We start from the raw sequence: 25,981 nt of genomic DNA, 5'->3' as shown, positions 1-25,981 counted from the left end.
AACTAACCGTTTTGCATTTTTCACCTATAAAAATTTTCCATTATGTGACTTGAAAATTCCTGTTTTAGACTTACGCAAAACCATACTTCATTGAATTCAGCAAATGTAATTAATGTGTTACTAATAGACAACAGTTCTCTGTAATTTTCAGTTAAGTAATGTTTCTCTTGACATCTCTCTCTGGTGATCCAGGTTAATGGAATTTGAGAATACATACAACTATTTTTTATGAAGCATTGAATATTTCTCCTTGCATGCTTCTCTCCACGTGTCAATTCTCTTTAGCACTCTGTAAAAATCAGAACTTGTATATTCGCATATCTAATTTGGGAAATGATATGGTTTTAAATATGTGCTGCTGTTGATATGTCTTATTTTGTCCTATTGCTAGATGCATGTGACAGAATCCTTGGGGGTAAAGATCTTAATGTTTCCCTTTATACTTAATTACATTGAAGATTTTAGAAAACTGTCTATGAGTTATACATGATTAGTTCATGTTGAATTGATCAACTTATTAGAAAATAATCAATAGTTTTGACTTGCCTCACCAAATGTCACGTACTTTAATAGTTTGCAGAGTATTGTTATTTTGAACACATGGCCTATCTTCAAATAATGTTAATACCCCAAATAGTAACTTGCCATAGGATTTAAATACCTTTATAAATTTTGCGTTGTAACTAAAAAAAGATAGTCATATATTCAAACTGCATTAAAAGAACTTTGTAAAATAGGTATTTCAACAAAAAAACCCACATTATTTTATTATTCTTAATATGCACTGATAGATCTCTAGGTCAGTTAAATCCATGGGATACATGAGGTCTTAAATGGGAGAATATGGTTTAATCTTACACAGTGGCATCTTTGAATTCAAGGAGTTCCATTTTTAGGAAGTTCTAATTAAGCAATGAAATATTTTCTTGACTTTTACATTGAGAATTGTCATTAAGGTGGTTTCAGTAATAAACCTGTTAGAGAAAAAAATGAATTTCCTTATGTAATGTGTACAGTTATTTCTATATTGCTTTCAGCCTGTATTTGCTATTTGAAGAATCAAAATATAAAAACCAAACTACACAGTACAATCATCTTGACTATGACAGTGAAAGTATATCAGTGTGTGTGACTCATATTTCATTAAAATGCATACAAATATGTTCTAGGATATATATGTATATAATCTCCATAAATGAAAACTCTATTGAAATCATGTCTTAAAATGAAGATGCTGAGTAATTTTTCATGACCACAATAATTTAAGAGTATACATTTTATTATTTGGAATTGTAACAAACACAAAGTGCACAGATTCTAATTTAATCTATTATCCATTTTTGCTAGTGTAGTGTAGCAATGATTCCTATATTACTTTAATGTTAAATTCTTGATTAAAGTAGAATACATAATTCAATTTTCTATTGCGACTTACTTGGAGGAAAAGTTGGACCAAAGCCAATGATTCTTAAATTTCTCTAAGTCGTTTTGAAAAGATAATCTGTTCTTCTGGAAAGCAGTCTTGAAATAGTGTCAGGAAGGGCTATTGTACCACACCAACCAATTCCTTAACAGTGATTAAAGAGAGGAAGAGAGGAAAAACTATCGTTTTGCCCAAGTGCTAATTTTTCACGTCAAGGGCACACAGCTCAAAAGGTAATGTCTAACCTGGTAAGATACATAAATTGATTAAAAAAAATATATTAGCAGGGTCAACTGGGCGTTTTTTTGCTTTTTAAACTTTTTACGTATTTTGTTTCTAAGCCTTTAAAATATTTTAAAAGAAACGCTACCAGAGAGTGAACATACATAAGAAAGTCTTGCATCGCTTGTATGCTTTTAAGGAGACGTTACAAATATTCATTTTTCCAGTCCTGGAGTTAAGAGAAGGGAGGAGACTCCGCAGAACTTATCTTTTTGTTCTGATTAAGTGGTATTGAAAACAACACTGCTAAGGTCTCTGGACGAGCGGCGACGGTTAGTTCAAATAGAAGCAATTGGAGGAAGATGGAACACGGTGTCTTAGGTAAGACAAATCTTTACATACAAGTGTGCATGTGTTGGAGGAAGGAAAAACAGTTTTATTTTTAAAGTAGATGTCTCTACGAGTGGTTTCTTTTTTTATTAACTTGCAAAATCTCTTGAAATTTGGATCAAAGCAGGTTACTTCTTAGCCTCTAAATCCCGCAGGTTACCCGATGTTTGTTTGTGTGTGTTTTTTTTTTTCCATTTTTTTTTTTTCACCCACACGAAAGAAGGGTGTTGGGTCGAGATGCTACAAAGTGAACTAAAAGAGCCAATGGCTGGGTATAGGTAGGAAAAGCAAACCCAAAACGAAAACATGGGGATTTTAAGCGCGGATCCCGAGACATGCCTGGGTTAACCCTTTGGGCGCTGCAGCGGGGATCCCCGGTGTCTGGGGCCCGACCGACTGGAACGGAGACGAGGCGCCCCGCCCCCGTCGCGGGAGTGGGCTCTCCTCAAGGAGCGAGCGAGCTGAGAGGCACTTTTGGCGTCCGGCGCGTGCGTCACGGCCCGGGACGGGCAGCGAGTCCGGTACGAAGTGGAGCAGAGACGCGGCGAGGAGCCGCTCAAATGTCCGCTGGCGCGGGGTCAGCCTTAACCTGTCCTCGCCAGGAGCGCTCGCCCTCGCCCACCCGCCGGCCCAGCTCCCGGCTTCTAGAGGGGCGCAGGCCTGAGGGTGGTTCGGGCGGGGCCCGGGGCCCCAGGTGAAGAGTGCCCGCACCCGCCTGCGGCAGTCCTCGTCGTCCTGCCTCCACACTCGCGGCAGCCTACCGGCCCCGCGCCCAAACGGCAGCTGTGAGTGACTGACGGAGTCACCGCCCCTTGCGCTCCAGCCACCCCCTCCTCCCCCGCCGCCCCTCCCCCGCCTCGATACGTCATGGAAACACGGACGTCAGAGCTTCTCAGCCAATCGCAGGCAGCAGTAAGAGGAAAGGCGAGAGCGGGAGGGGGCGGGGGCAGCGGCCGACCGAGGTTCTCGGGGAAGGAAGAGAGGGAGGGGCGTGTGGAGGCGCTTGTCCCCCGCCCCTCACTCCGGACACCCTTTCCCGACCGCGCGGCAAGTTCTAATCGTCGGGCGCGCGCTCGCCTGTCGGGGACGCGCTCGCTGGGTCCTCCCCTTAAACGCCCTCTCCACGCCGCTCGGCTCCTAGTCCCCGTTCGAGCCGCGCTACTTCGGCGCGCGCGCGCGCTTGCCCGCCCCCAGGCTCCCCGCGGGCTGCGTCACGTGACCGCGCCCAGCCGAGGCGGCAGCAGCGGCGGCGCGAGCTTCGGCGGCGGCGGCGGCGGCAGCAGTGGCAGCGGGAGCAGCTGCGCCGCCAGCGTGGAGCGGGAGGCGTGTGGGTGTGGAAAGAAGGGAGCGCCAGACCGGAACGGGTGAGCGTTCACCTCCCCCTGCCTACCCCGGCAATCTTGCGGGCCACCCGGTGCAAACGGGGCCCCTGCCCGAAGCTTTGCGCATCCCCCTCGTGCTTGGCCGTCCGCTCTCCTGTCGCCACGACCCCGCCTGGAGCGGACTGGGCTGCGGTGCTCACGAAGGGGGCTGCACCCCGCCCGCCCCTACTGTTGCGGACGGCGGCGTGAGGCTGGCGGAGCTGCCCGTGCTGAGCGCGGCGCGCCCTGTGTGCGGCTCTGCGGAGCCGAGGAGGCGGGTCCTGCGGGGACGCGGGCGGCCACTCGGCGGCTGCCGGGCTCTGGGCGGGGGCCGGGCTGGGCGCCGCCTCCTCCTCCGCCGCCGCCTCCTCGCAGTGCAGCGTGAGTAGGGAGCCCCGGCTGGTGGACGCCGAGCCTCTGGGCTCCGCGGCCGCCTCATCCTCGAGGTGCAGCCGCACCTCCGCGTGGCGCCCCGAGCCCTGCGAGTCGGCTACGGACGAGCGAAGGACCGAGCCCCACTCTCCGTGCTTCCCGCTGCCCCTCACCGCTCTCACCCCCAACCCCCGACCCTCCTGCAGCCTCCCCTTCCTTCCCCCCTCGGAAAATGGTTCCTGTTGCCGGGCGAGGTGAGTGGCGGCTGCCACCCGCCCGCGGCGGTGGCGGCGGGTCAGGTCACCTGCGGGGGAGGCCGGGCGGAACGTCGAGGTCGGGGCGTCGCGGCTGGGGTCTTGACAGCTGGGTGTTCAGTGGACTGCGGCGCAATCGGGACAAGTTGGCGGGGGCGTTCGGGGCGCCCCTCGCAGGTTGTCTCCTGCCGCGCTCGCCCCGGGAGATCATAAAGGTGAGCGGGTTCCTCGGCGTGCGCCTCAGCGCCGGGACCGGCCGGGAGTCCCCGCCCAGAGCTCGAGGGACGGGGCTCGGTGGGGCTTCGTGTCTACACCCGCAGCTCTTTGGCTTTTCTCAGCCGCCTCGGCCGCGCCATAGCCCATCTTGCTGCCGGCCGCCCCCGCCCCGGCGTGTGGTGACCTTGAGGGCAGCGGTGCCCTGCACTCTTTCCCCAAGCCCCAGGAGGGTCACCCTCTAATCCCCAGCTTCGGCCCCACTGGCGCTCCGCGAGCTGAGAGCGGGGTCCCCTACTCGTCCCCCGGCCGGGGCTGGTTGATTGATGCGTTGTCACACCGGACGGTGATTCCGCGGGGAGCTAAGGAGCAGCCTCGCTTTTCTCCCGGCGTCTTCTGGCCCCCCCAGGATGTTGACGGTTGCTTCCGATTCGGTTTTTTGGACTTAGTTTAAAAGGAAAAACAAACACCAACCCACAAGCCCTGCGTCCTCCACTCCCCCTTTGGAAAGGGTCAGTAAGAAAGAACCGCATTCCAGTTGCGGGGGTGGGGGTGTGCTCTCTTTATCCCATCCTGCAGGAGAATCTTTGGCTAAGCTAGTTAGCGACCCCTGGTTCTGCGCCGCGGTCACTAGCCAGGTTGGTGTCCGTGCAGATTTCATTCACCAGTTTTCTGCGGGACTCGCAGCGCTGGGAGAGCTCGCATCCTGTGCGGTGCAACGGTGCTTGGTGCCGAGCTGGGGGTGGGAGGGCCGTGCTAAGGGAAGTCAAAGAGGGTCTGTAAATCTGGGGAGGGCTGGACCCTATACCACACGCAAATTTTTACCTTTCCCTGGGGTTAGAGCACAGCAGTCACCTTTGGCTGTTATGCATGCTACTTTTCTGGGTTTATTAATAATCTAATGGCTCCTGTTAGTATCGATTGCTGTTCACGATGAATTAGTTATATGGATTTTTTTCCCCATATGTGTGTAAGTATATGCATATATCTGGATTGTCTTTCAACATGGAAGCCTTTGTTGTGTTTAACCTCCCCCACCTGAGGACAGTCTTATTTTAAAATAAAGCTCTTGCTCAACGTGGGTGTATTTTATAATAAGAAGTACTTTTAAGGACCTGCTTTGTATGAGGCTGTCCTCAAGCAGAGGGTGTGTAACCCTTTGGATGGTGGCCCACGTGAGTCAATAAAGGGCCTTCACCGCTTGCCCTGCCGCTAGCCTTCCTCCGACTCCCTGTCCTTGCGTGTGGCGGAGGCGGATTGGGGGTATTAGAGGGATTGGAGGAGAATCTGCTTTTTACTGGTGCGTTTCATTTGGGTCCCCCGCCCCCACCTTTTTCTTTTCCACCCTGGTGAGTTCAAATTTCAAGTAGATAGAAACGTTTTTCTTAAAGGGAATCTTTGAAAACCAGTACATGAAATGGGCTCACTTAGCTATGATTTCAGGGGGACGTTTTAGTTTCTACCTTGCTTTGGACGAGACAGTTAAATTGCTGTAATTAAGGGTGGATCTCTGTCCTGATTTTGGTTTGGGTGTAACTGCAAAGATCTTTGAAAAGTAACTGTTATTTCCTACCATATAGTCTGCAAAAGTGAGTCACAATGGGTGAGTTGAGGACAGAGCGCCACCTTTAATTTAAAATTTCGTGATTTTTTTTTTTTTATTAAAATGGTGAAAATTCAGAGTACGCCTTCTTGGTTTTTGTTGCGGCTATCATTATGACATCTCCATTTAGATGTTAAGGTGAAATTGTCTTTAATTTTTTGTGTGTTAATGGGGGTTCCTGCCATTCAATGGGAAATACTGCTTTTTAATTGACGCTTGTGACTTAATATAGGATTCTGAGATACGAGGTGAGAAACTAGTTTTGATTTGTGCCTGTGATAATAGGAGTAATGATAGTCTGGACCTACTTAGGAAAAGAAATAAGGAAATAGCTGCATTGTAAATAGATCTTTAAAATGAGCTATTGCCACCAAATAAAGGTACCTACCGTTATGATAGTGGTTTTGCAAGTGTTTCGGTTTTTTTTTTTTTAATACGGCGTATATTCTGTTAACAGATTTTACAGTAAAGATGCAAAAAATCTGTAAATTTATGAACCTTGAGTAAAGTTAGTAATTCTTCTTTGTTTTTCATCTTGGAACAGCTTGCCTTTTATGGTTTTACTGCAAGTTTTACAGTTACTTGTTTTTAAATGATATAAATGAGGACTTCCAGCAGGAGTTCTTACATTCAAAGTTATTAAAGACCATGTTGGGAAAAGTGGTTTCTATATATGGCTCCTTTCAAATGCATCTCATACAAAAATAAATGGAGTTTTTAATGCTCAGAAAATAAATGATGTAGTGACAGTTGAATTGGTGAGATTCCCTTCCCTGCCCACTTGCTCCCCCCTGTCCCCCCCCCCCCCCGATCAAAAATTGAAGGTACACTGTCTCTTTAGGCACAGGATACTTTTTGATAATTATTACTACAGATGTAATATGAAGAAATAAAGATTTAGCTCATGTAATGAATGACTGAGTGTGTGGATATTACCAAATGGTTTTCATCATCAACCACAAGATATTATTGCCCTTCTATCTGTATTTAAGGTTTAATTTGAACACTTGCAGTTTCTTCATAGACTACTGTAAACCATAAGCTGTTCACCTACAGATGTTTCATTAAGTTAAAATTGAACACAAAATTTGAGATGAAGAGTGGCTTATGCTTTTTCAGTCTGTGGAACATGGCCTCATGTTAAGGACATTAGTTGAGCAATTAGGTTGATATATGTAATTATACATTGTTATGCATAATTTGATAGAATCTTCAATTTGGGGGTTAAATTTACCAAATTCCTTTGTCTGACAGACATGTTAACTTAATTTTGGATGAAACAGTCTCTTACCTTGTGAACTGAGTTGTATAGGTCAACAGGTTTTAAGATGAATGGCCAGTTACAATTGTCACTCTTTTATGTACTAACAACAACAACAAAAAGAGTATTTGCCCCTTTCTTTCTTACTTTTTTGCATTGACATGCAGCTGAAATTGGTTTGTTTTCATTTTTTAATTCCTGAGTTTTGTAACAAATGAGCAAAAACGTAAAGGAGTAAAGATCAGGGAGCAAAAACCTAAGAATTAAATTTTTGCAGCTTGGGTAAGATTTTACTTGCCCAGTTGGAGGGGAATGTTATTATCTAGTCGGTGTCATGATATATAAAAGGGTAATGTGAGTAGCTTGTTTTGGAATATATAGAATCTGTGGTAACGTCAAAAGCAAATGATACAGAGTAGTTATGGGAAAAATATTTGGAAAGAGAACTTTTAAAAAGATTTCTTTTGGGGCGCCTGGGTGGCGCAGTCGGTTAAGCGTCCGACTTCAGCCAGGTCACGATCTCGCGGTCCATGAGTTCGAGCCCCGCGTCAGGCTCTGGGCTGATGGCTCAGAGCCTGGAGCCTGTTTCCGATTCTGTGTCTCCCTCTCTCTCTGCCCCTCCCCCGTTCATGCTCTGTCTCTCTCTGTCCCAAAAATAAATAAAACGTTGAAAAAAAAAAAAATTTAAAAAAAAAGATTTCTTTTTTAGCTTTTACAAGTGTTTTACATAAACACGCATGTACGTTGTTGCTTTGTTAAAAAAAGTTTTATTATGGAAATTGCCAGTCATGAGAAAGTACAGAGAATGATATACTCAGTGACCAATACTGACAGTTATCAATTGGTGGCCCATTTAATTTCATTTCTATCTTTACACATGAAATAGATCTGTTATAAATGGGGACACAGGTAACTGAAGTGAATTTATGTGAATTTTACTGGTAATTTACAGAATACACAATTAATGTCCAATATCTAATTGAACCTGAAAGGTAATTTTTAGGTTCTTCATTGTTTTAGAGCAAGCTCCTAAAGATAGTATCTCTCAGATTTTGCTCTCAGTAATAATGCTTTTGGTCTGTAAAGTGCTTTACAGTATTTCAGAATATAACATGTACTACCTCATTTGAGTCCACAATAAATAATCCTGTGAGATGAGTAAAATCGGTAGTCCCTCCCCCCCCACCCCAGTTAGGTAAACTGATTTGTCTAGGCCCCACAGTCACATAGCTAACAGCTAGATTAGCCAGAACTGGACTCTAGGTGGCTTCTTGGTTTTGCTCCATTGCTGTTTCCATTATACATGTTTTTATGTAAGTTTGTGAAAGTTATGTAAGTTTATGAAAAATCAGTTTCTGATCAGAATAAATTTAATAGTGTAATATAAATAGATTTGTTTGGGTTTAACTTTATACATATACTCTTGCTTATATTTGGTATAATGTAAACAGTTCATACTCTGATTTACTTAACAGCTCAGTAAAATGTATTTGAACATATTTGAAATACTATATTTTTAATATTGTGGATTGGATCATTCTTAAGTAAGGAATTTTGTTTTCAAAGACCTGTTGGTCTTTGAAATACTTAAGGGTGTCTTGTATCTTGTGTTAAAATGGCCTATGCTACAAGTTTCTTTTAATTTCTGCTGTAATTTTTTAATGCACTTGTTTTTCTGCCAAACATACATATTACCTGAGTCTTTTTGAAATATTAATTTGTAATGTCATTTAGTTTTACAAAGGTCCCAAACAAGGAGATTTTAGTTCCTCAAATACAAAAGCTTTTTATAAATCTCACAAGGCAAGTAAGTAGTGGTTCTCCAGCATTAGTGTGCATGAAGATTACCTGGGGGAGTTATTCAAAGTGCAGATTCCCTGGCGTTGCCCCTGCAGTTCTGATTCAGCACATTTGGGGTGGGGCCCCGTAGTCTGTATTTTGAGAAACATGTTAAATTTATAACTAGGTTAAAATTATATGATGCAGTAGGAATGCCTTTATAAATTAGAAGGGCATCATTGATTTGTTTGACTTGGAACATAGCAGAGTTAGTGCTTTCAAACAATTTTGACTCTTATAGCCAAGTTTGATTTGTGGACTTGGTGGGTTTTGTAACAGTTGTAAACCTGGTAAATTGAAAATATTCTTGTTATCTTTGTTCACTGTCTTCTTTCAGAAGATCCATCTGTGATTATTTATTAAGTTACTTATTATTAAATGTAAACTCCTAGACAAAGAACATTCTTTTTGTTTTCATGCCCCAGTGTCTGCCATTTCCAAATGACTTGAACATGGGGACTTATTTTTGTGAAAATAATGCATATTATGTCAGGACAGTACTGTATATTTATGCTTAGTCTAGCTCTTATTTTTTGGTAGAAAGAAAAATTTTGTATGTTCCTTAAAAGGACGTACATTGGTGGATAAGTAGTGGTCCTTAGAATTTCAGTTAACAAGCAGCTGTTCCTTCAAAAGCAGCAGGTTAGTGCCTAATGATTTTTCAAGAATATGAATAAGACTAATTGATAATTTACTATTCTGTGCATTAAAGCAAGTTACTGCTCTTTTTACTTAAATGTTAAATAACAATTTGTACAGCAGTTTGTTTAGCCCTCTACTATAAGGTCCAGTCGATGTAAACTGATTTGACTTTTTAAACTATTTTATCTAATATTATATACCACATATGGATTACTTTCTATTTAAAACCAGTCTTAAAATACAGTTGTTTTTGCTTTGTTATAACAGGATGGTAAATAGCTTACATATCTGTATTTAAAATACATTTTATAATGAAATTAATTGAAAAGTAAATCCATTTCAAGACTGTGTTGAGCATTTTGTTGTTGTTCCAAAAAGTTAGACTTATTGGCTGTGCTTTAGGATATATTTAGGAATTATGGGTTATAATTTACAAATGACTGTAGAAATTGAAACTAATAAAGAGTTTTGGCAGAGAGATCCAGATAAACTATGGGTAAACTGTTAACCATATTCTTTTGAAGCTATTTCTTATTAAAATTTTCCTAGGATAGTGTTAACTATTTTAAACAGTATGCAGTGTTTTAGTTAACTCTTTGCTAAAAACATTATTTGGTATTTTAAGGTACAATAACTTACAACAATATGGTATCTCAAAATCTGGGATATCTGCTTTGTATTAATATTACTGTCACCTGGGCCTCTGGGGGAAAGAATAAGGATAGTTTTGAATGGACCGGTGCTTGCTTACATTGTGAAATCTGAGATTATACTGCCTAACTGTAAACTGGTATGACTACTGTAAAAACCTGGTAACTTTAGGAGAAAAAATTGTATTTTCTGAAAAATAGATCTTAAAAAGGATTTGCTTGTTTAAAAGATGCTTTTTAAATAACTTCGTTATTAACTGTGGATTTATTGTTCACTGTACTAATTCAGTGAGTTTGCTCCCAGAAGGATATTAAACAATTTTTTTACTCTGAAAATGCTCAGATCTGCTGCTTTAATCTACCCTTCATATTTGTGCCAGAACTTTTTTGTTGTTTTTAAAAAGCTTTCCTGCTGTCATTTCGTCACTAAAACTTTTAACGGTTCCTCATTTTTCTCTTTATCAACACGCACCTTGACTTTGAAGGCCTTTTGTAAAGTAGCTCAGTATTTTCCAAAGTGTCTGTTAGAATGCTGGTTCTAAGAAATATTAATAGGGGTTTTATAAGGGTAGAGGGGCAAAACCAACATCCAAGATTGCTGGTTTATGCAGTTTTCCCTTTGGTTCTTCTCCTGTCCTTTGCTGTGCTCACATGGACTGAATCTATGTAAATGTGTTTACTGAATCTCTGTAAATGTGTTTACTGTTTTGCTCCCGTTTCACAGAATCCCTTTTAGTGGATCATCCCACCTGTTACTTTTCTATATTACCTAAAAGGATCCCCACTTTTCTATACTACTTAATGGAATCACCACTTTGTACACCTCCAGTGGGTGCCATTCGCGTAGGTCACACTAGGAATCACGTTTCCTGCAGCTGAGAACAGTGCTGCAGTAACTTAGCGCTGTCCACTGCCCACTCTGTGACAGTCACAGTCTGGCAGTCTTCCATATACACCCTTCTCATTACCTTTGCTGTCATTATGTTTTTTCCTCTCACCTGATAGGAGCCTCGATCTTCTTGTCTAAGTGTTCCATCCTTCAGAACTCAGCATTAGTCTACCTTTCTCAATCATCACTCATTAATTTTCTTGTCTGAATTTCTCTGCATTTGTAGCCTGGGTCATACCCTTCCATTTTTTATGAATCCTTTTTGTCTTAGTCATTATTTCATTTGGAAATAATATAGAGGAGTTGAGATAAGAACATGGGTTCTTGAGGATATATAAAACTTTAGCAAATGTCCAATCAGTATTTTTTGGCATATTGATTAAGGACTTAGATATTGTGTAGCTTGCATTAAGGGAAAGCAGATAAGGTTAAGGAATTTTTCTTGGTAAATTTCTAAAAAGCCTTTTTACCCCTGTAGTTTTTATTTATTAAAAAAAATTTTTTTTAATGTTTATTATTTTTGAGAGAGAGCTCTAGACAGACCAACAGAGCATGAGCGGGGGAGGGGCAGAGAGAGAGGGAGACACAAAATCCAAAGCAGGCTCCAAACTCTGAGCTGTCAGCACAGAGCCCCACACAGGGCTCGGACCCATGAACCATGAGTTCATGACCTGAGCTGAAGTCAGATGCTTAACCGACTGCACCACCCAGACGACCCTTCCCTTTGTAGTTTTAACTTAGATGGACTTGTAGGACAACCTGTTTTACTTCTGGAAAACAACCATATTCCACAGAATGTTGCTGGGACAATAGAATTTATCTTCTATATTGGAAGTCCTCCATTTCTTAATTTCAGTTTAGTAATTAGTCTTTTAGGTTTTATTCTGATTGTAATGAATCATTACATTAGCAAAAATTTGTACTGTAAAATGACCAATTTCACCTTTCCATTATTTCTGTGACTTCTTTCATCACGATGGGTGTTCTTCAGATGTGTTTGTTGGATCTGTAGTCCATTAGCATATTTATTGCATGATGTAAAATGCAATAATTTGAAGCCCATATTATGGTTTAAAGTATAAACCGTGATACCCTTGTTGTTGCTCTTTATTGATAGAAATACTGTTGGAGCTAAGTTTTTAACATTTTTTTTTAATGTTTATTTTTGAGAGAGAGAGAGAGAGAGAGCATGAGCAGGGGAGGGGCAGAGATAGATGGAGACACAGAATCTGAAACAGTCTCCAGGCTCGGAGCTGTCAGAGCCCAACACAGGGCTCAAACCCACAAACCATGAGATCATTACCTGAGCCAAAGTCGGACTCTTAATCCGCTGAGCCACCCAAGCACCCCTGTTGGAGCCAAGTTTTTAAATGTATGTTTACTGCAGGTTCTAATTTTTTCAAGAGAGTTCTTTTCCATGAACTGAGAGGGAACTGTTAGCTCATGAGCTGGTGCAGGATCATTGTAGGCATCAGGAAGAAGTTATAGGTATAGGTCTGTGTTAAAGTTTAAAGCATAGTGTAATTATACTAACTGCCTTCCTTAGGTCAAGAAAGGAAAGCCTCTAATTGACTTTATCATTTCTGTTAAATGTTCATGTAATACATAAACTTATAATGTCAAACATTTAAGCAATTTAATATAGATTTAAATAGAGTTATTATGTAAGCTGTTATATTACAAAAAAACACTTGAGAAAATTTTCTCTCCAGAGCTCATTCATTTTCCAGTGATTGTTCTTCCAGCCCTTTTAAATTGTATAGACCTAATTATTGGTAAGGTATTATTGAAGGAATTCTGAGACTTGCTCCTGCTTTAACATGGCAATAGTAATCATACTAAAATTGCTGATCTAAAGAGTGTAGAATGATTTTGATAGTGAAAAAAAAATAAAAAGAATCTGTGAAGACAGAAATCAGTGAAGCTAGCAAAAGTAGAATGGGTTAGGGCATGATCTTTTCCTCCTGGGACACACATGGATGACATTTGCACATTACTCCATGCTGCCTGTCTAGGACCTAGAGTTATGTGAGATTTTCAGTTTTTTGCTATAATTCATTCTCCCTTACTTATGCCTAAAATGAAGTAAAAGATGCTTTAAGTAGTCTTTGTTTAAACGGTGAATCACAGGCGTGCCTGGGTGGCTCAGTTGGTTAAGCATCTGACTCTTGATTTTGGCTCCGGTCATGATCTCATGGTTCATGGGTTCAAGCCCTGTGTCAGGCTCCTTGCTGACATTGTGGAGTCTGCTTGGGATTCTCTCTCTGTCTCCTTCACTCTCTGCCCTGCCCCCCCAAAATAAATAAACTTTAAAAAAAAAAAAAAGTAAATCACAAGCCAGGGTCTTTGGACAATCCTGACACTAGTACCGTGGTGGAGAACTTTTGAGTTAAAGGGCAATAATGCAAAGAGAGGACTGAAAACAAGGAAGGTCAGTCTGTGACATGGGAAAGAGGTGATGGCAGAGTCTAGGAAAAGGAGATAACCTAGCATCAGATCCTCTGAATGTCTGGTATCAGAAGAACAAACATCTATCAGGCAATCCTTCCCTGAACACAGAGTGGATTTAGAGTAAAGTTTCAATTCACCTGCGTTTGAGCTTATTAAACTCAGCTCTTTTTATATATGTAATTGAATGCTGGAACTTACCTGATCTACTTTTGCCTCTGGACCTCTTGCCACATCATTCCTTTTGCTAGGAATACCCACCTTTCTCAGACTATTCCTGTGTCTTTATGGTATGGGTGACTGGACCTAAAACTTCTGATTTCGGTTTTTACTCTGTGATGTTATGTTAAGATCGCTCCAGATTTAAATTTGAATTTTTTTTTTTTTTAAAGTTTATTTATTTTTGGGACAGAGAGAGGCAGAGCATGAACGGGGGAGGGGCAGAGAGAGAGGGAGACACAGAATCGGAAACAGGCTCCAGGCTCCGAGCCATCAGCCCAGAGCCTGATGCAGGGCTCGAACTCACAGACCGCGAGATCGTGACCTGGCTGAAGTCGGACGCTCAACCGACTGCGCCACCCAGGCGCCCCATTAAATTTGAATTTTATCTTCACCAGTAAAAAGCCAAGTGACCTTGGGTAAATCACTGGGTTTCTTTGTTACCTCCAAAAAAGTAAAAAATATAAGGTCAAGGAGTTTTTTGTTTGTTTGTTTTTTTGTTTTTCTTGGAAGTGTTGACTTAAAGTTTTTTTAATGGCCGTTGTAGATCTTCTCTCCCCACTCTGCCCCAGATTTTCAACCATTTAATTCTTTATTCTTTTAGGTTTGCCTTCTAATTTTGTCTTGTAACTAGTTTATCATCATTTGATGTTTCGTCTGTGATAGGCAGTTTCATTCATGAAAATGATCTAGCTTTTCGATAAATGTATTTATCTAAGACTTCCAGTTAAAGAAGTGGAATATAACTGGCATTTAACTCTGCTCCCTACCAAAGATATACTGGAATGTGAGAATGTGTGAGTTTACATGTTATGTTAAGATCTGCAGCCTTCTTCCCTCACTTAGCTTTCAGGCTGCCGGCTAGACTTATAGTTGCCTTCTCTGAGGACTGACCAGCTCTGGAGAAAGGACCTAAAGATTCTGGCATTGGCTCTGTGCTTGTGTGAGGGTTTGTCCAAAAAAAAAAAAAAAAAAAATCTCCACGCACCCTACAGTGAACTCCATAGTCAGAAAGTCCCACGTGTGAATCCAGAACTCGTATTTAGTTTGTGTTCTGTTTTGTTCTTTCAGAATTAAAAAAAAAAAAATTGTTACAGCTCCATTAAGGAATGATTGATGTACAGTACACTGCACATATTTAAAATGGCAAACTTGATGGTATATGTATATTGCAGTGGAAATATCACCATGGTCAAGTTAATGAGCACAGCCACTCCCCTAAAATTTTTCTTGTGCTTTTTTTGAAATTTTTTTTTTTCAACGTTTTGTTTTATTTTTTTTGGGACAGAGAGAGACAGAGCATGAACGGGGGAGGGGCAGAGAGAGAGGGAGACACAGAATCGGAAACAGGCTCCAGGCTCTGAGCCATCAGCCCAGAGCCTGACGCGGGGCTCGAACTCACGGACCGCGAGATCGTGACCTGGCTGAAGTTGGACGCTTAACCGACTGCGCCACCCAGGCGCCCCTCTTGTGCTTTTTTTATAATCTTCCCTCTCTTCCCTTTTCTGTCTCCTTCTTTCCTCAGGCAACCACCTATCTGCTTTCTGTCATTATAGATTAACTTGAATTTTCTAGAATTTTCTTGTACATGGAATCATACAGTATGTGCTCTTTTTTGCTCTGGCTTTCCTTCAGCATAGTTATTTGAAATTCACCCATGCTACATATATTCATAGTTCAATTTTTGGTATTGCTAATAAAGATTTGCTTTTATGAGTATACCACAACGTGCTTGTCCATTTATCTGTTGATGGACATTTTCAATTCAAGTAACCTGTATTATCCATTCGTATCTTTTGTTCACTTTTTAATTAGGTTGTCTGCCTTTTTTTTTAATTGATTTGTAGTTTATTTATATACTCCAGATAAAAGTTCTTCAGGAAACATTTATGTTTGTGTTGGGAGTGGGAGGAAGAATTGTGTATAGCCATTAATAACACCTGAATGTGAAAAAGCAAGCTGGAGCACTGCAACATTATTTGTAGAGATGGGCTTACGTACTAAAATGAATGGCACCTATTTCTCATGACCTCTGAGTGGAGAATGGAGTAAGGAGACTAAAAGAGATGCTCGTATTTTACGAAAATAAAAAATAAAAATAAAAAATAATCCTTGTAGATCAGTTTCTCTAAATGAATGTTACGCACATATAAGTTTTCAAAAATGAATGCATGTATGGACTAAGTTGATACGTGTAGATAGCCCAGGTATCCATCTGTAATTCACTTCTTGTGTCTGTACATTCTTGGGCAACTTAGATTCAGAATTCAGTATTACTTTGGGTAAAAGAATAAATTTTTACAAAAATGTAAGTGAGCAGTGTGGACGTGATTAAAAATAAAACAGTCCACCACAACACAAGAGCCTTGATTTCTCCTGAAAGTTTTCTACTTTGCAAGTTCAAATTCATCATTCCTTTGTTAGGTAGAACAGCTGGTTGCCATCTTTGGTTTCTTGAGTTTCTATGGGATGTTCCACACCACCACCACTCCTTCTCCCACACCCCAAGCAGCTCATAAAAACCTGTAAAGACATTTTTTCCCCCAAATAATTATATATAGTGCTCTTCCCTAATAAGAGTCTGGTATGTGATTTCTCCATTTCTTCATCTGGATAAGTATATGCTCTTAGTCTTAAAAGAGTTTAATCCCATGAAGTGTTGACTTGTGAGAGACTCTTTAATAAATCTGTTAAGGAGTACACTTTTGTAGGTGTGTCTTAAGAATTAGCCATATTTCAGAATTCTACCCCCTTCATTAATTTCTTATCTTCCCTTTGAGGAACTTGATATTTGACTAAATTTCTTCCTTGTTGCTCTTTTTGTGAAGGAAGTGGAACCTCAGGGGGAGATAGCAGTTGACTCTTGAGAGATGTTAGAATTCAAAAAGGAAAAAAAAAACCCAAAAGCTACTGTTCTTTTACCAAAGTGCCATGAAAAATAGACCAGCTGGCTCTAAAACACAGTACTGACTTTGACTTAGATAAAGGGTATTTAAAATTATTGGAAAAGGGGCGCCTGGGTGGCTCAGTTGGTTAAGCATCCGACTTTAGCTCTGGTCACGCATGATCTCATGCTTCCTTAGTTTGAGTCCTGCATCAGGCTGTCTGCTATCAGCACAGAGCCCGCTTCAGATCTTCTGTTCCCACTATCTCTCTGCACCTCCCCCAGCTCATTCCATATGAAAAAATAAATAATTAATTTAAAAATTAATTAATTAATTTAAAAAATAGAATAATTGAATAAAGTGAACACCACTGTATTGCTTTCTACCTGCCAGGTATTGTTCTATACCCTTTATAAACATTAATCTGTTTAAAGCATGGGTTCTGTGGAATTTTGGGGTGAGAGATACTACCGAAAATGGAAAGAGTTATTAATGGGTTTAAGGGAACATCGTAAAATACAGTGACTTACATAACTTTTTTTTTTTTTTTTTTTTTTTTTTTACCAATTTAAGATGTAACAACACTGGTGGTATAATGTTTGGGGAATATAGACCAATGTAAAAATGAAACACACTCATGATCCTGCTTGTGTTTATTTTTGATCCTTTAAAAAATCTGTACACTTACTAACATGCTTGAGGTAGTGTAGGTATAATTGTGTGCCTTTAAAAGCTATAATATTTTCTCATGTCATTAAATTTTTTTCATTAACATCATTTTAAACACTGTAGTATTCCATCCTATGGCAAATTTCCTTGTTATTGGATATTTGGGTTTTGAGATTTTCTCTTATGTTAAATAATCCTTCAACAAACACCTTTATTTATAGTTTATTTTCATCTCTGATTATTTCCTTTGTAATTACTGGATTTATTTATTTATTTATTTTCAACGTTTATTTATTTTTGGGACAGAGAGAGACAGAGCATGAACGGGGGAGGGGCAGAGAGAGAGGGAGACACAGAATCAGAAACAGACTCCAGGCTCCGAGCCATCAGCCCAGAGCCTGACGCGGGGCTCGAACTCACGGACCTCGAGATCGTGACCTGGCTGAAGTCGGCCGCTTAACCGACTGCGCCACCCAGGCGCCCCTGTAATTACTGGATTTAAAGGGTTTTGGTAGTTATCTCTTCATTAAGATTTTTCTTCTGGTTAGGTATTTGGGATTCTGTCTTTTCTTGCTATGTGTACAGTTTATGCCTTTCATTCTGGGTCCTTGCTTTGCTTTATCAAATTCTCACAGCATTTTTAAAGACTCCTATTTTGTTGTTGTTTACATGTTTGTGATACTCAGTTTGATAGCAGGTCTGTTCATCTTACTGTTGCTCACCCCTGGCACAATGCCTTCTACCTGTAAGGTTCTTAATGACTCTTGAATGAGCATCTTGGGTCTTGTCTTGGGCATGAATCCACTGACATTGGACTCCAGTAAAATGCTTGTTCTGTCTCTCCTTAGAAACCATAATATGCTTGTGGTGAGAATTTATCACAAGGCACTATTTCTTTTAAGTTCTGCTAAATAATATGTCAGCTGAATGACACTGTTGAAGATGAGAAATACTTTGTTATAACTATGCTGTATAAAATTAATCCTTTCTGAAACAGTTCCACCATCCCTGCTTTTAGAGAGTAGGATAGATAGACTTTACTAAGTAGAATAGAATACTAAGAAGCCCATAGAAATGTGTGTTACTCTTATTTCAAAATGTCAGTGATACATAAAGTTTTTCTAAAATGTTTCTTTACAGATTAATATATCTTTTCTTCAATAGAGGAGAAGACTACAAAAATCTAACGTTAAACTTTTAAGTGCAAATGTATGTTGAGTTAATCCTCATTAGTAGAGGTTCTGTACTGTTTATAAAATAAAACTTCAGAGTTTTAGGATAGTGTCCTAGCAGGCTCTAGTTATGACATCGTATCTGGCTTTTCTTTTTTTTAATCCTCAGATTTTGAGTGGAAAATTTAAGATTTTGGATAGATACGTTCCTTCAAAAAATATTTATGTGATCACTGTGCTAGACAGTAACAACTGCGACCTGCCAAGAAGAGACACTGTTAAGCAGAGCTTTAAGTTTGCCTCTCGCAGTGTCCAGTGTTCCTTCTCAGTTTCTTTTTTTATGCGGTGATTCATCAGGTGCCGTGTGCTTCCAGGGAACCGATGTTAAGTGTGTGCACATGTCTCCTTCCTGGTCTTTGATCTCTTCCTGTAATGAATGGGGATATATTGTTTCCAACTCTTCTTCTACAAAGAAGAAAGGCATTTTGGACTCTGCTGTCAAGTTTCCAAACCTCAATAGTTTTGCTACCATCGTTTGCTATTTTTAGAACTCTTGATAGTGATCGCTGTCCTTCCGTCACTATTACTTTTGGAGGTTTTTTGAGTTGTGTGGAGCTCTCCTTTATTTGCACATGGAGTCAAGGTACAGAGCCAGGCTATCAGTTCTGAGTTGTGTCATCATCTTGGACTTGCCCTCACGGTCTCCATTCTTGTTGGGTATCTGTAGATTCAAATTGAATGTTTCACAAAGGGAGGCTGTATTGGTGAAGATCTTGGTCCCAAAGGGATGGAAAACTTTTTTTGAAGAGATTCTTTGGCCATGCCTCTCCACTGTATTCAATACCAGGTAGCTCCATGAGGCAGATGCCCCAAGGAGTTGAAAAGGAAGAAATTTTGAGTGATTTTTTTTGGGGGGGGGGGCCTAAACAGATCACTGTTTAGCTGAAAGCTGCAAATGCACACTAAGAATTTTCTCAAAAGTTGCTGGGTTATGGTGGTGTTGAGAACTTTAAGGTGATAGCTACAGAAGTGGGATGTGGTAAAGGAAGGAGAATAGGACAGGTATGTAGTTGACTGTAACTTTTTAACATTTAGTAGCTATACATCAATATATATGTATGTGTTTAAATACTAAAACCAGGTGTTGTTTTTTTCTCTTAAGTGCTACCTCTTAGTTACTTGGAGAAGTTATAGGTGTAAAAGGATAAAATGTACCAAAATAACTCTATCATGGCATTCTGCGGTGTTGAGGTCAGTGAATAATGGTCTTGTTGTGGAATGCAGATCACTGAACTAATTGCTATCTAGAATGCCTCTGATTGGGAAGGAATGAAGGAGGAAGGAGACTAGAAGAATAGGGAGAAGGAGTAGGGTAATTTCCCTCCTAGCCCAAAGGCTATTATTTATCTGTCTTCCTGAACCATGTAAAACAAGTGGAGAACCAGGAAATTGGCAGGAAAGTCCTCTCAGAAGCCAGAAGTCCATGCATAAGAACTCTCAGTGCCTCACTTCAACTTTAGGTGTTAACTAGGTGTGTTCTCTAGCATCTTGAGAATATTCCTGTAACATTTTGATGACTGATTTCCCGGCATACTGCAGATAAAACCAAAACTGGAGAAACTGCAAAGGTTGTTCAGAGGCAGGTGCAAGTATTACAGGAAAGAATTGAAAATTGACATTTGACAGTGGAAAAGGAGGTTTTTAAAACCAAAAATAAAAATTCACAAAACCTATTAAAAAACAGTCATGGAAAATTTTATTCAAAAACAATAGCTCTGTGCTGCTCTTCCCATCTGGACCAGTCATCTTTTGGGACTCCTTATGGAACTCCTTTGTGAAGATGAAGCCTTCCCAGCTCATCTAGAAAATTAGAAGCTTCCTTCTGGCACTTACTGGATTCATGTGTGTCCAGTTAGACTCTGAGCCACCTGTGCTGCCCCATCTCTGCCATGACAATGATCACCTTCAGTCATACCAGCCTGTTCATTATTCTGTGACACACTTTGCACATCACATTCCCCTTGCCTGAATTCCTCACATTACAAAATACTGCTCTTCCTTCGGGAAGCACTGAGTCACTTCTTTGATGAAGCATTCTCCCAGCTTCCCTAGGCAAGGTCACTTCCATGTCTGTGTGGCCATTACTTTGTACTGTGTGTTTCCTCTGGGTGTTTGGGTGTCTCCTTTGGTTAAGCGTCCAGCTTTGTCTCAGGTCATGATCTCGCAGTTCGTGCGTTCGAGCCCCGTGTCGGGCTCTGCGCTGACAGCTCAGAGTTTGGAGCCTGCTTCAGATTTTGTGTCTCCCTTTCTCTCTGACCCTCCCCACTCACACTCTGTCTCTCTCTGTCTCTCTCAAAAATAAACATAAAAAAAAAATTTCTAAAGCATGTTTCCTTGATTCTGAAACATCATTTAGAAAATAAACTGATCTAATAGTAGTTGTAGGGAGTAAAATGAAAAATACACATGCAGAAACACTTTTACTAACTAACGGAAGCATTATCATAGGCGTATTCCACTCTCTTCAATACAGAAAAATCCGAGTCCAAGCCTTTTCTGAGTTACAGGTCATGTAAATCATTTTAGCAATTGATGAAGAGTAGCATGGTAACATGTTGCTTTTTATAACCTGCGTTCTATGATCTTAGGCTCCTTAATGTCTTTGTAATTGACCCATAACTTTGAAACTTAGTGAAGTATATAGGTTTTGTTTGTATTTCCTATTGATTAAACCCAATGTTACTTTTTTTTTAACGTTTATTTATTTTGCGAGAGAGCACTAGTGGGGGGTGGCAGAGAGAGAGAGAGGGAGAGAGAGAATCCCAAGCAGTCTCCACAGCGTGGAGCCTGACACAGGGCTCGATCTCATTGAACCCTGAGATCATGACCTGAGCTGAAATCGAGTGAGATGTTTGAGCCACCCAGGCACCCCAAACTCAAACTTTTGTTTTTAAAAAAATTGTTTTTAATGCTTATTTATTTCTTGAGAGAGAGACAGAGACAGTATGAGTGGGGGAGGGGCAGAGAGAGAGGGAGGCACAGAATCTGAACCTGACTCCAGGCTCTGACCTGTCAGCACACAGCCTGACACGGGGCTCTAACTCTTGGAGCCCGAGATCATGACCTGAGGAGAAGTTTGATGCTTAACTAGCTGAGCCACCCAGGTGCCCCTCAAGGTTATTTTTAATGGTCTTTATGTTTTTTATGTCTTTTTTGTCCTTAATGTAATCGTAACTTGGAGTGCTAATTCATAAAAGAGAAACACTACCCTTAGTTTGATAATTGTGTGATTATCTGACGGGTGGCAAATTCTGTTCCTTTTAAAAAAACTGCTTTGCCTGATGTGTGACAAGCAGTCTGTGTAAAAACTAGATTTTGGTTTCAGTGTTACTTTTTAATTGTAGATTTTTGAAAGATATTTTAAAAAAGGAAAAATTAAGGATTCAAATTCCCACCAATTCAACATGGAAAAAAGGGTAAAGGATCTATTTCATGGGCTAAAAATGCTGGGAAGTGGAAAGAATGATTCCTGAAATATATTTGAGCCAGGAAAATATGGTATTTCTAAAATATAATTTATTATCAGTGTCTGTTTGTAAGTCCATAGGTAGAGTTTTCAAGGGAATGAGGTTGGTTCATTCCTCAGGACCAGCAAAGTTCCTGGCACATTGTAGGTCTTTAAAAAATGAGTGGTATTCCTCAGTGATTACTTGCCAGTTTAATTATGTTTGACTTTTGAAAGTTGTCCACCATAATTCTGTGGTATGTTGTTGGAAGATTTTATGTAAAATATTAAATTTTTTAAGGCTAAGTTTCAGCTTAGGACAAATATCTCATAACCTGATTCTGCTGAATAAATAAGTGCTTTTGACATGACGAGTGTGAGCCCCTAGTAACAGTCACAGACTTGAGACCCCACTGTGTTTGTTAAAGAAAATGGATTTGGCTTAACTGGCTTTGTATTTGAGGTCATGAGAATAAAGCATTTGATTTTCCTTTATAGTAATGAGGAAGGATTGTGTAAGAAATGTGTTGCATATAGCAGTTGATATCATTTATTCTGTATAGCAGCCCTGTAAGTAAGGTGATGGCTCCTTTCCCTGTAGGTAGAGACCTGGGTCAGTTTACCCTCTCACATGTTGATGGCAGAGAAGGCATGTGATGGGCCCACTGTAACTCCCTAGACACCTGCTGCTTCGGCTTTAATACGCTTTTGGGCCTCTGACATGTTACCAGAGGTTTAAATTGATGTCGAAAGGTACATTTTTTCTTCTTGGAATTAAAATGGTCTTGCGTGAATCTTGTTGAAGGAAGTGCTTATCTATTCACCTAAGGGTTGATGAAAAATATACAAGAGGCTAGGGATTTGGTTTATTCTTACTCTAAATATTGACTGTGAAAAGCCAAATTTAAATTTAGTTCTGCTTAGGTTGTGGGAAGATTGTGTCACACATTTAAAGTGACAAACAATGAAGACTTGATATTATCCTGATGTGTTTTTCTTTTTTTTAATGTTGCATTCATTTTTTGAGAGAGAGAGGGAGAGAGAGGGGGAGACACAGAATCCAAAGTAGGCTCCAGGCTCTGAGCTGTCAGCAGAGAGCCCGACTTGGGACTCAAGCTCATGAATGAGGAGATCATGACTTGAGCTGAAGTCAGATGCTTAACCAACTGAGTCACCCAGGTGCCCCTGATATTATACTGATCTTAATGGGAGAACTTATGCTACCAGCAATATTAGGAGGAAATAGTAATTGTCAATGAATTGTGATATTTCTCATGCTATCTAGGCAAAAAAGTTAAGGTCTGTAGTAGAAAAACATTACATGCAAGACCCAAGAAAGCAGAGGTCAAAAGTAATAAGTGATAAATAATAAATGGTAAAACACGTTTATTAGTTTTTTAAAAAGCATGATTCGGTTGAATTTATCTCAAAAATTTGAACAAGTCATTTGGGCTTAGGATGTTGACATTCTGAATCCACAGTGGAAGTTCCATGTTACAAAATTATCTTTCATGGACACTTGCCTTGGATAAACAAGTTTCTGTGATGCAATTATTTAGCCAGTGTCCCTATAACATATAGTGTGAGCCATCCACCTTTCTTTAAAGTTTTTTTTATGTATTTTGAGAGAGAGAGTGCATGAGCAGGGAAGGGGCAGAGAGAGAGAGAGGGAGAGAGAGAATCCCAAGCAAGCTCCTCACTGTCAGCATGGAGCCTGATGCAGGGCTTGAACTTATGAACTGTGAGATTATGACTAGAGCTGAAACCAAGAGTCAGATGCTTGCCGACTAAGCCACCCAGGCACCTTATTAATGAAACTTATTTACAAAATTATTCTTGACGATAGATCTCTAAAAACATGAAGATTTGCTGCCATTGAGGATATTTTTTAAGTTTATTTATTTTGAGAGAGCGCATGCTCCAGTGGGGGACGGGCAGAAAAAATCTCAAGCAGGCTCTCTGCTGTCAGCACAGAACCTGATGCGGGGCTCAATCCCGTGAACCATGAGATCCTGACATGAGCTGAAACCAAGAGTGTGACACTTAAATGACTGAGACACACAAGTGCCCTAAGGATATTTTCTTGAAAAAGTGACCTTAGTGAAATTTCTAAAGGAAATTTCAAAATAAGTGTGCTTGAAATGTTTTTAGCATTGGCAGCCTTATTAGGATGAAATAAGGCTATTAATTTTTGGTACAAAAATAAATTTAGGCTGTATGTTTTCTGATATGTATTTTGATATGTTGATCATTATAGGTATGTTGAATAGTAAACAGCATCTAGATCAGAGTTTGGATTTATTAGATGCACAGTAAATGCTTACGAGAGTGAATCCAAGTATCCAGAAAGTTCATAGCTGGAATTTCTATCCAATTTATGCTTCAACTATAGAAACTCAAGCAGTCAATAAGAATTTAATTCAAAAAGTGAATTTCAGGTTTGTCATAGGATCAGTGTGGATTCAGTGCAGACTATCACAGCTCCTGTATTTGTACTATTCTACAATGACATTTAATATTAGAAAACACTTGCTTAACTTCTGTATACATAACACTGTGTGCACTGTACATAGAGAAAGGGTAGGAGATGAAGGGGATGATCCAAAGAAGTATCTCCTTAACGTGTATGAAAAGCTAGGTGAGATGGACGAATTGAAGTACTAATATAGCAGAGTAAAGAATAGGTGAGGGTTAAAGTTACGTTGTGCTAAGCATAGTTTCAAGTGCTGCACTGGATGCTTGAGTCAGTATTGGTTAAGGCAGTATTGGTTAAGGCAGATAGTCTCCGTTGTGTTTAAATGGAAATTTATTGTCTTTCCATTTATGTATTGTAAATAGTGATGCTAAATGAGTAAGACTTGGGATTAAGTGCTTTCATGAATGTGAGTAGTCCAGAGTTCGACCTCTGACTTTTAATTTTTGTAGGTCCCTTCTCTGATCTGCAGTTTGTTGTAGTTGTGCAAAAACTCATGTCGGTCTCCAGATATTTTATAAGCTAAAAGATTTATGCAGCTGATAGGCTTTAACTGTTCTTTTGTAGCTAATTCAGTTACGGAATAACATAAAATGGGTCCTCAGTGGTTGAATGAAAGAAAGTGCTAGAAGTCCATCATCTGATAGAATAAGCAGACAAAAATGACCTTGACTTAAGGCTTTATCTCTTTTAGTTAGATGCTTGCCAAAGATTTTGATCTGGAATGATGTCTAAATTGATAAGGTAGGTTTCTTTGGGTGCCTGCATAGGATCTTCTTAATTGGTCAGCAGGATGGTCCTTGTAGGAGTGTTCTTGTATGTTCTTGAACTTTTTTTTTTTAAACATCTGCCTTACTATTCTGCATGCGACCAAATTGATGGAAAGAATGATCTTGAATGCACTGTATGAGTTTTGCCTCATTTTGACATCTTTCAGTGGCTTCCTGTTATGTGAAATATGTTTGGTTTTGTTTAAACATTGTAAAAGCAAATATTATTATAAGTTGTAAAATCTAGCAACTGAAATTGCTGGGTAACATTTATTTCAATGCCTTGTTGAACTTACCCCCAAATATTAGTATTTTTCTGTCTTAGCAAATGGAGTGTATGGGATAAAACTTAACTTTTTTTTATTTGGGTGCCCCAGTTTTATAATTTTTACTATCAACTCTTCATCAGATCATGTATGTTAAGAGGGAAAATGAGTAAATTTATGCTTTTCCAAGAACATTTGGAATGTATTTGTAATTAAATATTCAGGTTAAGTTCTAATTAATGAGAATTTTATACCTTTTTAAAATGATGTTTTGTGTAGTAGTGTCTTTAGGAAAATGACATTGTCAGTGTTATTTAGGTGAGGAAGGGACTAGGTGATTAGACTCACCACTGTCTTGACCTCACTGCCTAATATGTTCAAAGAGGCTAATTTGTATTTCTAGAAAACATAAGTAACCCCAAGCAATATAATGTTAAAGTAATTATGGATATATG

At 40.1% G+C, this 25,981-nt stretch overlaps 1 protein-coding gene across 4 annotated transcripts in view; it reads left to right on the top strand.

Moving 5' to 3' along the window:
- Window positions 1-3,749: 3,749 nt before the first annotated feature.
- ATP2B1 (ATPase plasma membrane Ca2+ transporting 1) overlaps window positions 3,750-25,981 on the top strand; it is a 131,935-nt gene continuing 109,703 nt past the window's right edge. For 2 of the 4 annotated variants that reach the window (XM_043562020.1, XM_043562019.1), the window contains exon 1: window positions 3,752-4,022. The gene's annotated coding sequence lies outside the window, so the exon portion shown is untranslated. Of the gene's footprint in view, window positions 4,023-25,981 lie in introns of all 4 variants that reach the window. The other 2 variants (XM_043562022.1, XM_043562021.1) reach the window with 2 other exon arrangements.

Source organism: Prionailurus bengalensis, chromosome B4 (genome assembly GCF_016509475.1).
Source record: "Prionailurus bengalensis isolate Pbe53 chromosome B4, Fcat_Pben_1.1_paternal_pri, whole genome shotgun sequence".
NCBI classification, from domain to species: Eukaryota; Metazoa; Chordata; class Mammalia; order Carnivora; family Felidae; genus Prionailurus; species Prionailurus bengalensis.
Note: the sequence above shows the minus strand (reverse complement) of the source record. Positions and strands in the feature narration are given on the sequence as shown.